Source organism: Schistocerca serialis, chromosome 12, assembly GCF_023864345.2.
Source record: "Schistocerca serialis cubense isolate TAMUIC-IGC-003099 chromosome 12, iqSchSeri2.2, whole genome shotgun sequence".
Taxonomy (NCBI): domain Eukaryota; kingdom Metazoa; phylum Arthropoda; class Insecta; order Orthoptera; family Acrididae; genus Schistocerca; species Schistocerca serialis.
In genome coordinates, this window is record NC_064649.1 from 94,607,498 (window position 1) to 94,623,069 (window position 15,572).

Sequence of the window (15,572 nt, forward strand, 5' to 3'; positions counted from 1 at the left end):
AGGCGTTACATGGGCGTTGCCGACCGCAGCGCAGTATTCTGTCTGTTTACATATCTCTGTACTTAATTCACATGCCTATACCCGTTTCTTTGGCGCTTCAGTTTATAATGCATAGTCTCGAGTAAAGTAAGATGATAAATGATATAATTCAGTATGACGTGACACATGCCATCGTGTCAACCAACATGGCATTTCCCCGTGTCGTGCAGTGTCCCACAACATGTCATTAAAGTTTAGGATGCATGCATCCACACTCTAGAACACATTCTGTTATAGATGCATCCCCGCTCTCAGATATTTCCTATTTTTAATACCTCTTGCCAAAAATTATATTTTTTGGTGTAAAACCGAAGAGCCCATATGATAACATTTACATGATCCGTACTAACAAACAAAGGTGCGGCCTTCACTTTTTTCGAGGGCAGGTAGGAGATAACTGGCTGTTCGCTTTTGTCTTTTGCCATCCTAATCATCATGTAAGCATATTGCTCTGAGGGTGTGTATAATTAATGATATGTTACGCTAACAAAATGAGTTCGAATACTTTCTTGTCATACCAGTCCACATATTTACAGGGTGTTACAAAAAGGTACGGCCAAACTTTCAGGAAACATTCATCACACACAAAGAAAGAAAATATGTTATGTGGACATGTGTCCGGCAACGCTTACTTTCCATGTTAGAGCTCATTTTATTACTTCTCTTCAAATAACATTAATCATGGAATGGAAACACGCAGCAACAGAACGGACCAGCGTAACTTCAAACACTTTGTTACAGGAAATGTTCAAAATGTCCTCCGTTAGCGAGGATACATGCATCCACCCTCCGTCGCATGGAATCCCTGATGCGCTGATGCAGCCCTGGAGAGTGGCGAATTGTATGACAGCCGTCCACAATACAAGCACGAAGAGTCTCTACATTTGGTACCGGGGTTGCGTAGACAAGAGCTTTCAAATGCCCCCTAAATGAGTCAGAGCTATTGCCCCGTGCTAATCAAATGGTTCAGATGGCTCTGAGCACTATGGGACTCAACATCTGAGGTCATCAGTCCCCTAGAACTTAGAACTACTTAAACCTAACTAACCTAAGGACATCACACACATCCATGCCCGAGGCATGATTCGAACCTGCAACCGTAGCAGTCTCGCGGTTCCGGACTGAAGCGCCTAGAACCGCACGACCACCGCGGCCGGCAAGAAGAAAGATATTTTTAAACTGTTAAAACACATCCTAGAGCAAGGTTTGATACACCAGTGGACCAAATTTGAACCATCAGTCTCGCTTCAGTCCCGAGTTATTAACGGATGACTCTTTTTGCACGTAAAATTCGAACGGTATACATAAAAATTTTACCATTAGCTGAGCATTAAATTCAGACCAACTAAAATCTTTTGGAATAGGAACTGATCGATTCGCACAGCTATTGTTCGGCTTTCAAACTTTGCTTAATATACGGTAATACAGCTACAGTAAAACAGACGTTCGAATGATACAAATGTCGCCGGGCTGAACCAAAAACGTTTTACCGCATGCTCCTAGCTCAAGCAGGAACCAAGCATGAAGATCCGGCCAAACAGCGATGATGCAGGCGGCCTTCTCGGACCTACTTGTTACAAGACCAAAGATCAGTTGCTGTAGAAACTTGACAGAAAGTGAATATCTTTGGTTTACTAAGTCGACAAAATAATAAACAATAACGTGACAAGGAAATTTTTATAATCGTGAGGACTATAAAGCTACTGCTATCGATGTGCTTGCGCCCTCGGCGATCGACAGTTAAAACAGTGTACGGCAGCTACAGTATGTACTTTGCTTCATTGCACTAGCACATCGTAACTGACAGGTAGCACCTTTTTGTCACCAAGCAAGGAAAGTTGCCGCGCCACTGTAGTTCGCACACTAGAACACACGCCTGCGTTGTCGTCAGAGTGGGAGGGGGTACACTGTGACTGTTTCGGCAGTCTTCACTGTGACATGCGTGTTTCATTTGGGCTGAATTTGTCGTCATATATTCCTATCAGTCGCATCACTTGTCAGCAAAATGGCCTCTTCCTTCAGATTGTTGCATTTTTTTCGTCTGTGTACTTTTGCTGGTATGGTACAGCAAACACAGTGCTAAACTGCTTGAGGGAAAGTGAACTGGAATAAAAGCAGCACCTCTGTTCTCCTGAACAGAATATTTGATTTTTTGTTCTGGCGACACTCCCTTTCAAACGAAAGTGAGTATTTTATTTATCAATCCCGTAGCACTTCGTTGGATGCCAGATTAATTGTAGGTTGCCAACTCATAACCAAACTGTCAAGTTCGAACCTAAGCTAGACCTTGGGCTACACTACCAACCAATCTGTAATACTTGCATTCGAGAAAATAATATAGATGCAAACAAAGCACTGTCATTGTTCTGTATGTCCGCCTATGACAATACTCTCTGCAATGTTATTACGCTATGGTGTAATGGGATACCCTTTTCTATCATTACTTTTTTTTATACAGAAATAACCAATACCATTTATAATGTCGATTCTTGTATAGGTGAACTTTATCTCAGCTGTTTAACTAAAAGAAATGCATGTGATTTTGTGTACAATGTATTATATTTCAGGCTAAAACGTATAAAATGGAATTGATATGGTAGTACTATGTGCGTACAGTTAAAATTATTCTTCTTGTAGAAATATTTAAAATTACGAAATATTTGGCATACTTAATATAGTAAATGTCGTAATACTAGGGCCTCCCGTCGGGTAGGCCGTTCGCCGGGTGCAAGTCTTTCGATTTGACACCACTTTGGCCGAGTCCCTGAGCGGAGAAAATCTCCGACCTAGCCGGGAATCGAAGCCGGGTCTTTAGGATTGACATTCTGTCGCGCTGACCACTCAGCTACCGGGCGCGGAGAAATTAATAATATTAATTAGACAATCTAACGCTAATTATTAAATTTATATCTGGATTCATTTATAAAATAATGTTATATATTGGTGATGATTCTTCTTTGGCCAAGAGCGTTTGTAAACTCTTTTGCCGTATAATCTCTTTGGAATATTGTGAGCACCGCACAATGTGAGTAGCAGTGGGCATGCCTCTTTTGGAAACCCACGTGTTTTTTTAATTTCTTCTACAACAATGTAATTTTGATGGTTGTATGAAAATGGAGATTGTGAAGTCAGTGTGTTATAGAAGAATGGGATAAAATGAAGCAAAATCATAGCAACAGGTAGAACTTCATCAGTTATTTAGTCGTCTGGAACCCAGTAAGTCAAAATTTCAGCCTCAAGAATGTAACCCTAGACGGAAGAACTGGAGCCAACAACCAGAGAAAATGAAGATCAGTAAAAAAAATTTCTTTTCTATATCTTACTCCTCTCGAAGCTTTCATAACTTGTGCAGAGACAGAGAATTTTAATCGTGACGTGTGGGAGGGTAGTACTACAATGGGACGAAGGTTATCGATTATTGGTAGGTTCAATTAATCCTTAGTGTACAAGGGTTGCCCAGAAAGTAATTGACCACACTTTTCTTACTTCAACAATTCTTTATTGAACATAATGAGAATTACACACACAAAAAAATGGTGTTTTATCTACATATCCTATTTTTCCACGTAATCTCCATCCCGTTCTGTGGCCTTCCTCCAGCGAGAAATAAGGGCGTGTATGCCCTGTCCGTACCAGTCCTTGACCTGGTGGCGGAGCCAGTGCTGCACTGTGTGAGCTTCCTTTGCTGATTGACAGATGCAGCGCCAACTGCCGAGTCGTAGTGCGTCTGTCCTCGCGAATGACGACACCAGCTCGCTGCAACATGTCAGGTGTGACAGCCGTGGATGGTCCCCCCGACCGCTGCAAATCGTGGAGCTCCGCCGAACCGCCTTCTGTTGACCTCACCCTCCGTGCCCAGTGACTAACTGTACTTCTGTCGACAGCAGATGCTCCATAGACTTTGCACAGGCAGTCGTGAATATTCCCCACAGTTTCTTTCTCTGCAGTGAGAAATTCAATGACGGCACGTTGCTTGTAACGTACATCACCCACAGACGCCATTTTGAAACTGTCCTGCACCTACGCTATCCGTCGGAAGTGCCGGAAACATGGCGCGCTCTTTCAGAAGACTTCAAATAATACGTACGTATTCGTAGCATTAGTTTCGGTTGAGAAAAAAAAAAATGCGGTGCATTACTTTCTGGGCAACCCTCGTATAACTACGTCATGGTGGCTTGTGAATCTGTGGCTAGTACACTCAGACAACTGCAGTTCGACTTGTGGCGCAGTTAGAAGGCCAAAGTGAAGTTTGTGTGTTGCCCTTATCTCTGATCAGCGCCATCCAGAGATATTGAGTAATAATCATCGTCGTATAACGTGATGATAGCTGAGACTCCGGGGGGCGTTACAGATTCCCAGCCTCCGCGTCGACCACTCGAATCGGACGCTTCCTCTCCGCCCTCCCGGAGCGCTGCTAATCGCCAGGCATTTGTTACGCTTAATGAGCGACCCGACGCTTGCCCGTCCGGACGACCAGAGATAATACGTGAGCCACTTCCTCCAGAGATTCTCGCCGTCCCCGTCTGGTGATGTAGTTGGCCCTTCCTTCTGCGTCTGCCACATCCGGATCGTAATGTGCAGTTTAGCCCATATCTCGTGCTGCTGCTTCATGGGCCGGTGTGTCATTATGAGAAACAATATCCCAAGAGGAAAATATGATTATTGGTGTCAGAAGAACAATGCTGCGCTATTGTCTGCAAGTTAGAATGTGAAAATAATTAGCTAGATATTCTATAGGTCATTTGCACGATTTCTGTGGAAGCTACGTGAAATGAATGTTTGCAGTTTTGTGTATATGAGTTGTTTATGCGTATGGCTGAGAGATGGCTATTTAGAGCATATTAAGAAACACGAGGGAGTGCTGAAAAGTAATGTCTACGTATTTTTTACTCTGTTCTCAATATCGGTTGATGTATTACATGTCATATATACACTACTGGCCATTAAAATTGCTACAGCAAGAAAAATGCAGATGATAATTGGGTATTCATTGGACAAATATATTATACTAGAACTGAAATGTGATTACATTTTCACGCAATTTGGGTGCGTAGATCCTCAAAATTCACTACCCAGAACAACCACCTCTGGCCGTAATAACGGCCTTGATACGCCTGGGCATTTAGTCAAACAGAGCTTGGATGCCGAGTACAGGTACAGCTGCCCATGCAGCTTCAACACGATACCACAGTTATCAAGAGTAGTGACTGGCGTATTGTGACGAGCCAGTTGCTCGGCCACCATTGACCAGATGTTTTCAATTGGTGGGAGACCTGGAGAATTTGCTGACCAGGACAGCAGTGGAACATTTTCTGTATCCATAAAGGCCCGTAAAGGACCTGCAACATGCGGTCGTACATTATCCTGTTGAAATGTAGGGTTTCGCAGGGACAGAATGAAGGGTAGAGCCACGGGTCGTAACACATCTGAAATGTAACGTCCACTGTTCAAAGTGCCGTCAATGCGAACAAGAGGTGACCGAGACGTGTAACCAGTGGCATCCCATACCATCACGCCGGGTGATACGCCACTATGGCGATGATGAATACACGCTTCCAATGTGCGTTCACCTCGATTTCGCCAAACACCGATGCGACCATCATGACGCTGTAAACAGAAATTGGATTCATCCTAAAAAATTATGTTTTGCCATTCGTGCACCCAGGTTCGTCGTTGAGTACACCATCGCAGGCGCTCGTGTCTGTGACGCAGCGTCAAGGGTAACCACAGCCATGGTCTCCGAACTGATAGTCCATGCTGCTGCAAACGTCGTCGAACTGTTCGTGCAAACGTCCCCAGCTGTTGACTCAGGGATCGAGACGTGGCTGCACGATCCGTTACAGCCATGCGTATAAGATGCCTGTCATCTCGACTGCTAGTGATACGAGGCCGTTGGGATCCAGCACGGCGTTCCGTATTACCCTCCTGAACCCACCGATTCCATATTCTGCTAACAGTCATTGGATCTCGACCTTTATCAAAGTCGGAAACGTGATGGTACGCATTTCTCTTCCTTACACCAGGCATCACAACAACGTTTCACCAGGCAACGCCGGTCAACTGCTGTTTGTGTATGAGAAATCGGTTGGAAACTTTCCTCATGTCAGCACGTCATAGGTGCCTCCACCGGCGCCAACCTTGTTCGAATGCTCTGAAAAGCTGCGTATCACAGTGTCTTCTTCCTGTCGGTTAAATTTCGCGTCTGTACCACATCATCTTCGTGGTGTTGCAATTTTGATGGCTAGCAGTGTAGTACTCGGTCGAGTTTCCCACTTCGCTGATGTGCGTTGTAACCCTCTAGCGCTAGAGGGCTCCAAATTGTAGCCTCTAACATGGCAGTGTGTGATGTGACTATGTCGGTGCGTGAGGAATAGCGCGCTTTAATCGAGTTTTGAATTCGAAGAGTTCGTACACACATGGAGGCCCCTGTCCTTCAATATAACAATGCTAGACCACACACGACCGTTGTGGCACCTGCCACAATCTCACGCGGTGCGATACCATTGATCGGTCATCCGCAATTCAGTCCCGACGTGATCGGCCGTCCTCCATACAGTGCCGACTTGGCCTCGTCCGATTTTCATCTGTTTCCGAAACTTTGTTTAAGTACCTTGCAGGGCTTCACTTCGATAGTGACGAAGCTGTGGAAGCAGAGGTGAGGTTGTGGCTCCGTCGCCGCGCGATATTAAACGAGCGGTCTAAGGCGCTGCAGTCATGGACTGTGCGGCTGGTCCCGGCGGAGGTTCGAGTCCTCCCTCGGGCATAGGTGTGTGTGTTTGTCCTTACGATAATTTAGGTTATGCAGTGTGTAAGCTTAGGGACTGTTGACATTAGCAGTTAAGTCCCATATGATTACACACACATTTGAAAATTTTTGTGGCTCCGTCAACAAAGTGTAACATTCTGCAGTGACGGTATCAACAAACTGGGTTCTCGTTGGGACGAATGTGTTTTTCGTCAGGACGATTATGTTGACAAATAAGCATGTAGACATTAACATAAAAGATAAAGCATGTTAATTAAGTTTGTTTTATTTACATCTACATCTACATCTACATTGATACTCCGCAAGCCACCCAACGGTGTGTGGCGGAGGGCACTTTACCTCCCTTTCCTGTTCCAGTCGCGTATGGTTCGCGGGAAGAACGACTGTCTGAAAGCCTCCGTGCGCGCTCTAATATCTCTAATTTTACATTCGTGATCTCCTCGGGAGGTATAAGTAGGGGGAAGCAATATATTCGATACCTCATCCAGAAACGCACCCTCTCGAAACCTGGCGAGCAAGCTACAACGCGATGCAGAGCGCCTCTCTTGCAGAGTCTGCCACTTGAGTTTATTAAACATCTCCGTAACGCTATCACGGTTACCAAATAACCCTGTGACGAAACGCGCCGCTCTTCTTTGGATCTTCTCTATCTCCTCCGTCAGACCGATCTGGTACGGATCCCACACTGATGAGCAATACTCAAGTATAGGTCGAACGAGTGTTTTGTAAGCCACCTCCTTTGTTGATGGACTACATTTTCTAAGCGCTATCCCAATGAATCTCAACCTGGTACCCGCCTTACCAACAATTAATTTTATATGATCATTCCACTTCAAATCGTTCCGCACGCATACTCCCAGATATTTTACAGAAGTAACTGCTACCAGTGTTTGTTCCGCTATCATATAATCATACAATAAAGGATCCTTCTTTCTATGTATTCGCAATACATTACATTTGTCTATGTTAAGGGTTAGTTGCCACTCCCTGCACCAAGTGCCTATCCGCTGCAGATCTTCCTGCATTTCGCTACAATTTTCTAATGCTGCAACTTCTCTGTATACTACAGCATCATCCGCGAAAAGCCGCATGGAACTTCCGACACTATCTACTAAGTCATTTATATATATTGTGAAAAGCAATGGTCCCATAACACTCCCCTGTGGCACGCCAGAGGTTACTTTAACGTCTGTAGACGTCTCTCCATTGATAACAACATGCTGTGTTCTGTTTGCTAAAAACTCTTCAATCCAGCCACACAGCTGGTCTGATATTCCGTAGGCTCTTACTTTGTTTATGAGGCGACAGTGCGGAACTGTATCGAACGCCTTCCGGAAGTCAAGAAAAATAGCATCTACCTGGGAGCCTGTATCTAATATTTTCTGGGTCTCATGAACAAATAAGGCGAGTTGGGTCTCACACGATCGCTGTTTCCGGAATCCATGTTGATTCCTACATAGTAGATTCTGGGTTTCCAGAAATAACATGATACGCGAGCAAAAAACATGTTCTAAAATTCTACAAGAGATCGACGTAAGAGATATAGGTCTATAGTTTTGCGCATCTGCTCGACGACCCTTCTTGAAGACTGGGACTATCTGTGCTCTTTTCCAATCATTTGGAACCCTCCGTTCCTCTAGAGACTTGCGGTACACGGCTGTTAGAAGGGGGGCAAGTTCTTTCGCGTACTCTGTGTAGAATCGAATTGGTATCCCGTCAGGTCCAGTGGACTTTCCTCTATTGAGTGATTCCAGTTGCTTTTCTATTCCTTGGACACTTATTTCGATGTCAGCCATTTTTTCGTTTGTGCGAGGATTTAGAGAAGGAACTGCAGTGCGGTCTTCCTCTGTGAAACAGCTTTGGAAAAAGGTGTTTAGTATTTCAGCTTTACGCGTGTCATCCTCTGTTTCAATGCCATCATCATCCCGTAGTGTCTGGATATGCTGTTTCGAACCACTTACTGATTTAACGTAAGACCAGAACTTCCTAGGATTTTCTGTCAAGTCGGTACATAGAATTTTACTTTAGAATTCAATGAACGCTTCTCGCATAGAGAGTTTTGACATTAAAACTTGGAGTTATTTGCCAGCCGGAGTGGCCGTGTGGTTCTAGGCGCTACAGTCTGGAGCTGAGCGACCGCTACGGTCGCAGGTTCGAATCCTGCCTCGGGCATGGATGAGTGTGATGTCCTTAGGTTAGTTAAGTTTAATTAGTTCTAAGTTCTCAGTTCAGAAGTTCAGTCGCATAGTGCTCAGAGCCATTTGGAGTTATTTCTTTTCAGCATCCTCGTAACATGAACAATTTCTGCTGCTTATGATCCTGCAGTTCACTGCCATATCGTTTCATATCTGATGACGGTTCATGACATTTTGAAAACGATCCTATGTTACTGTATATACCTTGCGGTCTGCGATTCTGTTTTAAGCCCCTTGGTTCTTCTGGGCTGTCAGTTGCTCAACAGTTGCTTGTGTATTCATTCGCCAGGACATATCATCGCAGCCGTCGTTCATCGCTGTCATCTATGGCCCGAATAGGACCATAGTTGCCTCGGCGCCAGTTTCACACAGCGTCTTTTTGCCATGCGCGATATACTTTAACCGCGGCGGCATGCGAACAGTCAATAAACGTAGCCGTTTTGTTAATTCTTTCATACTTGTCGCGCAAATCAATGATTGTGTCTTTTTGGGCTTCAGATAAATCATTCCATTTGCGCCATTACGACAACGACACCACTGTTTTACTGCGTCCCCCCGACACGCTCCATACATCCTCCACTGATACAGCTGCCACATGCCATTTATGAACGGGTAGTTACTGCGCATTCATAGGCAAAGGTCACATTAATGTGACCGTATCGAGTACTTCGGTGTGTTGAGGAGTTGACAAACCCCGAAGCAGAGGTTTTCCATCGACACGCGACAGTAAATGCTCGCGCGATTGTGCTTCAAGTGCAAAGTAAAGTTCCGTATTACACGAACTAAATCACGTAACAGAAATATCTAAACTCCATTGGTTGTTGATGGCACTGAACTCACATGGGCGGTTATACAATGATTTTTCTAGTCAACACGTTGTTCACAAGAATAAACTGAAGATGGTTCAAAGGAAAACGAGACAGATTCGACATGCAGCTTTTGTCTGAATAAATGTGTTACACGATAATCCTTTAAACGCGAGGCTACTGCTGAGTGCCAATGGTCTCCTCTCTCGTAAACGAAGCCAAGTGTTTGTCCACATGTTTCCCTCGTACATTAATTAAATCGATTCACTGAATGAAATAAAAGCACTCCTGAACATTCTAGAGACTGAACTAAATGAGTTTCTCCTACTCAAATTACACTTGTCCGCACTAACCGAAGCATCAACATTTTCATATGTGTTGTGGAGAAACAAGTCCTATAGTTCAAGTGTCTGGAACACGTCTCTTCGTTTTAAGACGGCCGTTTTAGGTGACAGGGCCTGGAGGGCGCTTTTTTTAAATAGGGGTGGGGGCTGGACGCTTCGAAGCGCCGGTTACTAAGCAATTACCGCAGTGATTCGTCGGGAAAGCACTCACCCGAATGTTCTAGAGAAAGCTCCCAGTATCAGAAAGTGGGAAGCGCCCTGATTCATGGATTAAGAAAACTAGGAATGTCCTCTGGCAAAAACTAAAAGAATTGGTACTATAGCACAGCCTACACAAGAAAATCTTTGCTTCCCTAACCAATCTACTTAGACACAGAAGCTCATCGAAATTTCCTAACCAGTCGTGGGGCTGGACAGCATAGGTAAATGGCATCTGGCACACACATGAAACCAGTGTACACTTGCACATTCCGCGTTCCTTTCACGAGACGTAAGGACACACAAAAAATCATCTCTTCTATTTACTTATGAATATAAATCAATTAGTAATGACAGCAGCCTTCCACACTGCCTTTCATTTTAGGTAAATAACAAAGTTCACGGCAGTGTCGAGAACATCGGCTGTTAGCCCAGGAGTGACCTAACTCTTGTGCCTGAGAGTCTGCAGAGGGCTTGTGGTGGTGGGAGGGATGACAAAAGAGGGGGGGGGGAGAGGAGGGAGGATACTGGAAATGGTCCGCGGTGTGCGGCTGAGGGTAGGTAGAGCAGGCGCCACCGCAGGAATTGGCGACCGGCGCCCCGTATCGGCGTCCGATAGGCATTCCGCACACCGCGGGTGTGTGGCGGGCTGCCTGCTCGCGAGGGGCGCCCTGCTACCGATTACCGATGGCGGGGAACGAACTGCCAAACCGGCACATCGAGGGCTTCCTCGAAATTGATCACCTGTACCGAACTTGCAAGAACAGACCTCCCCGTAGACGTCTGCAAATAAAATGGATGCTAGCAATTTCTATAATTTCCACACAGCACTAATGCCCAATGACCCTATCCCTTAGAGTGTGGTTATCACTGAACTTTTCTGGCAGAGATTAAGCGAATGAGTGCACAGTGTTACTATGGTCTTCTCTCTAGAGACTTCTTTGAGGCAATTTCCAACTGTGGTCCATCTTGTGCTACTTTCTTTATCTTTGCATAGTTATTGGAACTTACACCCATTCGAACCTGCTAGCTGTAGTGAAACTTTGGATGTCCATCGACAGTTTTTACTCACCACACTTAATTATACCGCCAAACAGGCGATTCCTTGAAGCTTCAGCCTGTGTCCTATCAATTGATCCCTTCTGACAGCTTCAGTCTGGATCCGCGCGACCGCTACGGTCGCAGGTTCAAATCCTGCCTCGGGCATGGATGTGTGTGATGTCCTTAGGTTAGTTAGGTTTAAGTAGTTCTAAGTTCTAGGGGACTGATGACCTCAGAATTTAAGTCCCATAGTGCTCAGAGCCATCTAATTTTTGAGATACTTATCTAGCACCACATTTGAGTTCGTGCGTTCACCGTCCACGTTTCACTTCCCTTCCCAGAGATACATTTTTTAGAAAATTGCTATCAACACTTAAATTTGTATTCTGTGTTCTTAAATTTACCTTCTCAGAAATGATTTTCTTTTGTTTTTGCTGGTCTACGATCGATATTTTTATTACTTCGGCGATCATCACTTACTTTGCTGCCCAAAAAACAAAAACAATAATAATCATCCTCATCGTCATCATGGTCATCTTCTTCTTCTCCTCCTCCTCCTCCTCCTTCTGCAGTTCAGTTACTCATTTTATGGTCATCTTGTATAATACGTTTTCTTTCCATTAGTTTTCACCCTTTTGTCCTCTTCATCTGTAAATACCCTGTTTTATTGTTTGTCGTTTGTCTGTTTTTGATTTAAGTCTTATTTTTTCATGTTTTTTCATCTTCTGTAAATTTTCTGTTTTGTTTGGCAAATCGTCCAGGGTTATTTCTAGCTCTATCATATGCTTCATGATTTCGTTTATCGATCCCACTTGTTGCTTCATGTTCCAAAGTTTCTCTATAATTTTTGTTGGCAATTCGGTTTGTGGTGTCCTCACAATGTGAACCTATTACATTAAAACTCATTTTACTAATCCTCTCAGCATCGCTTGATTTCATTCGACCGCATTTTGTCACCCATGTCTTACCATTGTTTGTATACACATGTTCAACATTCTCTCAATTCCGGCATCGAATAATTCCATGCGACTGCATTTCTTTGCCTACATTTTACCGCTACTGGTATTCATATTTTCAAAATTCTGTCTATTCCACTTAACCAATCCTCCAAGCCTTTTCAGTATTTGATAGAATAATAATGTCAACATAAAGCCTGAGAATTTCTTCTTCAGTGCCATATCCCTACCACTGGTCTATTACACGCTCTCAGAGTGTATTGTAGTCTACTTCCTTACGAATTTCTTCTTCGTACACATATTAGGCCACCTGTTGGTAATTGCTCCTCCTATTGACAGCTCTGGTCTTCCCGGTTTTTCTTGGCTCTCTTATTGTAAATACCATCAGTCATACTCTTCGCAGTGATATGCAGAGTATGGACGTAGATGTAGATCAAGTTTTCTTCCTTCCTACTTGTTCGCTTCGGACCTCCAGTGACTTAACGTTGACGTCGCACTGAATCATTATTCTTCTTGATGCAATAATGGATCAACGAAGAATCATTATTCCGTTGCTATACGGTGATGTTGACGATGGTGATAGTGGTGTGACACTAATAATCATAACTGTATTTCCTGTTTAAGGTTATCTTCAGAAACCGTATGAACAACGTTGAGTGCCTCTGCTCATTTTGGTAGCCCAGCAGACACCAGCTCTCTAACACCACTGCAGGCTGCAGCTGTTGCGTGGCGGAGTTTCTTTCGTGTTGTTTTCCTTTTAACGTAATTTGGATAATGCGGCTAAAATCCGATAAATGGGGGATTCCTGTGGCCGAGGGGAGCGACCGCTTGGGCGCAGAGGTTTCTGAGGAGCAGAATTCAGGCCGAAACATCCGCAGACGCCGACCGCAGGAGACACAAAAAATGCCCGCAGTAGCCGGAAAATTACGGAGGTCTGCTCTCGCTATTCTTCACGTCTGCGTGTAGGTTTATCTCGGTGCGTGTTCTGTGTGTTCTGACAGCACTTTTCGAGATGTGTTGGTCAAGGTAGCAAACTTGCGAAAATCCTGTGTTATTGTTATGTATCGTATGACAAAAAGAAATACAAATACACAACACATGTGGGCAAATATGAAGAATCATAACTTAGTACTATCTTATCTCTCCAGGTCTAGTTTTCTGAAGGATTCAACAGCTTCATCCGATACGTGTGTATGTCCATTATAATTCCTCTGTACGCTCGGACAGTCACTGACGATATGGTGGGATGGCTGTAAAAACGCACTAGCTTCACAATTTCCAGAATAGCGCATCCCAACTTGTACATTACATAACCACATTTGCCTTGTCCAGTTCAAATACGGTTCAAGATCCTCCATTGTCGTCTGCACAGATCGAATCCTTGAATTCTTGTATCCGTAGGAAAGGGTTCTCGACTAGATGTTCGCTGACTGCAGATGACTGCTCTAGCTGTATTTTCCAAGAATGGTTGCCACTGAAAGAGGACCCAGCGAAGTTGTTTGCTGTGAGGCCACGACAGTTCGCACGATTTCATGCGCTGTAGTTCTGCTTGTGTAGTATGTCTGTAAGTGGGTAGCTGAGGATTCTTTTGAGTGTTGTTGCATGCCTTCTGGAGAGCGTCTGATATTATTACAACTGGAGGTGCGATATTGGTGAGAGCAGGAAGGTGTTTGTCCTCCGAATAAGTCCCGTATTCCCTGAACGAGTTGCATCTCCACAGAGTAAGCACTACTGATCCACATCGAACAGCAGTATGCAGCAACAAAGTCTGATAGGGTTAAGGCTGTGGATCTTAAAACGTGAGCATTGGCAGCGCATGAGGTACCAGCAAATTTTTGAAGAATGTTGTTTCTCGTTTTGACTTTAGCAACCCCATTTAAACGATGCTGCTTGTAAGTTAGACATTTAATTAGTATTATTCATAGCCGGCCGCTGTGGATGAGCGATTCTAGGCACTACAGTCTGTAACTACGCGACCGCTACGATCGCAGGTTCGAATCCTGACTCGGCCATGGATGTGTGTGATGTCCTTAGGTTAGTTAGGTTTAAGTAGTTCTAAGTTCTAGGGGACTGATGACCTTAGATGTTAAGTCCCATAGTGCTCAGAGCCATTTGAACCATTTTTTCTATTAAAATTGTCTCCACGTTGTTTTGATGGCTTCCCTACACAACCGTGGACCATTATTATAAAAGTTAGTCATTGCATTGGTACATGGACAGTAGCTCTACGGTGATCGATAGATATCTTTGCCTTTACAGACGGCAGATCGATTGTTGAGTTTTTGCTTTGACGTGATTTAACTCTGTACAGCACGTTTAATCTTCGACTATGCCCCGTTTCACAGTATTTATTTCGCTGCTCGACGTCAGTCCTCAAGACTGAACATTCCCAAGGGCACGTCTGAAGATCTGTATAAATAAGGAATACCAACAACCGCATTTTTTATAAAATATATTAATTACGTGACTAGGTTTGACATTACATTAGTGTCCTCTTCATGCCTCTATGCAAACTAAATAGCAATATCCAACAATCGTTGCATCGCGACAGGTACCATGCATATTCACAGGTCCCATGGATTTTTGTTTACACCATGTGTGCTCTCCAGACATTAATAACAAATGCCTATAGTTGGGCATTAGTTCTTCGATGACTGCAGTGCGCACAATCATACAAATACACTACGTGATCAAAAGTATCCGGACACCTGACTGAAAATGTCTTACAAGTTTGTGGCGACCTCCATCGGTAATGCTGGAATTCAATACGGTGTTGGCCCACCTTTAGCCTTGATGTTAGCTTCCACTTTCGCAGTCATACGTACAATCAGGTGCTGGAAGGTTTCTTGGCAAATGGCAGCCCACTCTTCAAGGAGTGCTGCACTGAGGAGAGGTATCGATGTCGGTCGGTCGGTGAGGCCTGGCACGGAGTCGGTGTTCCAAAACATCCCATAGGTGATCTATAGGATTCAGGTTAGGACTCTGTGCAGGCCAGTCCACTCTGCCACAGGCCGTGCTTTATGAACAGGTGTTTGATCGTGTTGAAAGAAGCAATCGCCATCCCCGAATCGCTCTTCAACAGCGGGGAGCAAGAAGGTGCTTGAAACACGAATGTAGCTCCGTGCTGTGATCGTGCCACGCAAAACAACAAAGGGTGCACGCCATCACCATGAAAAACACGACCACACCGTAACACCACAGCCTCAGAATTTTACTGTTGGCACTAG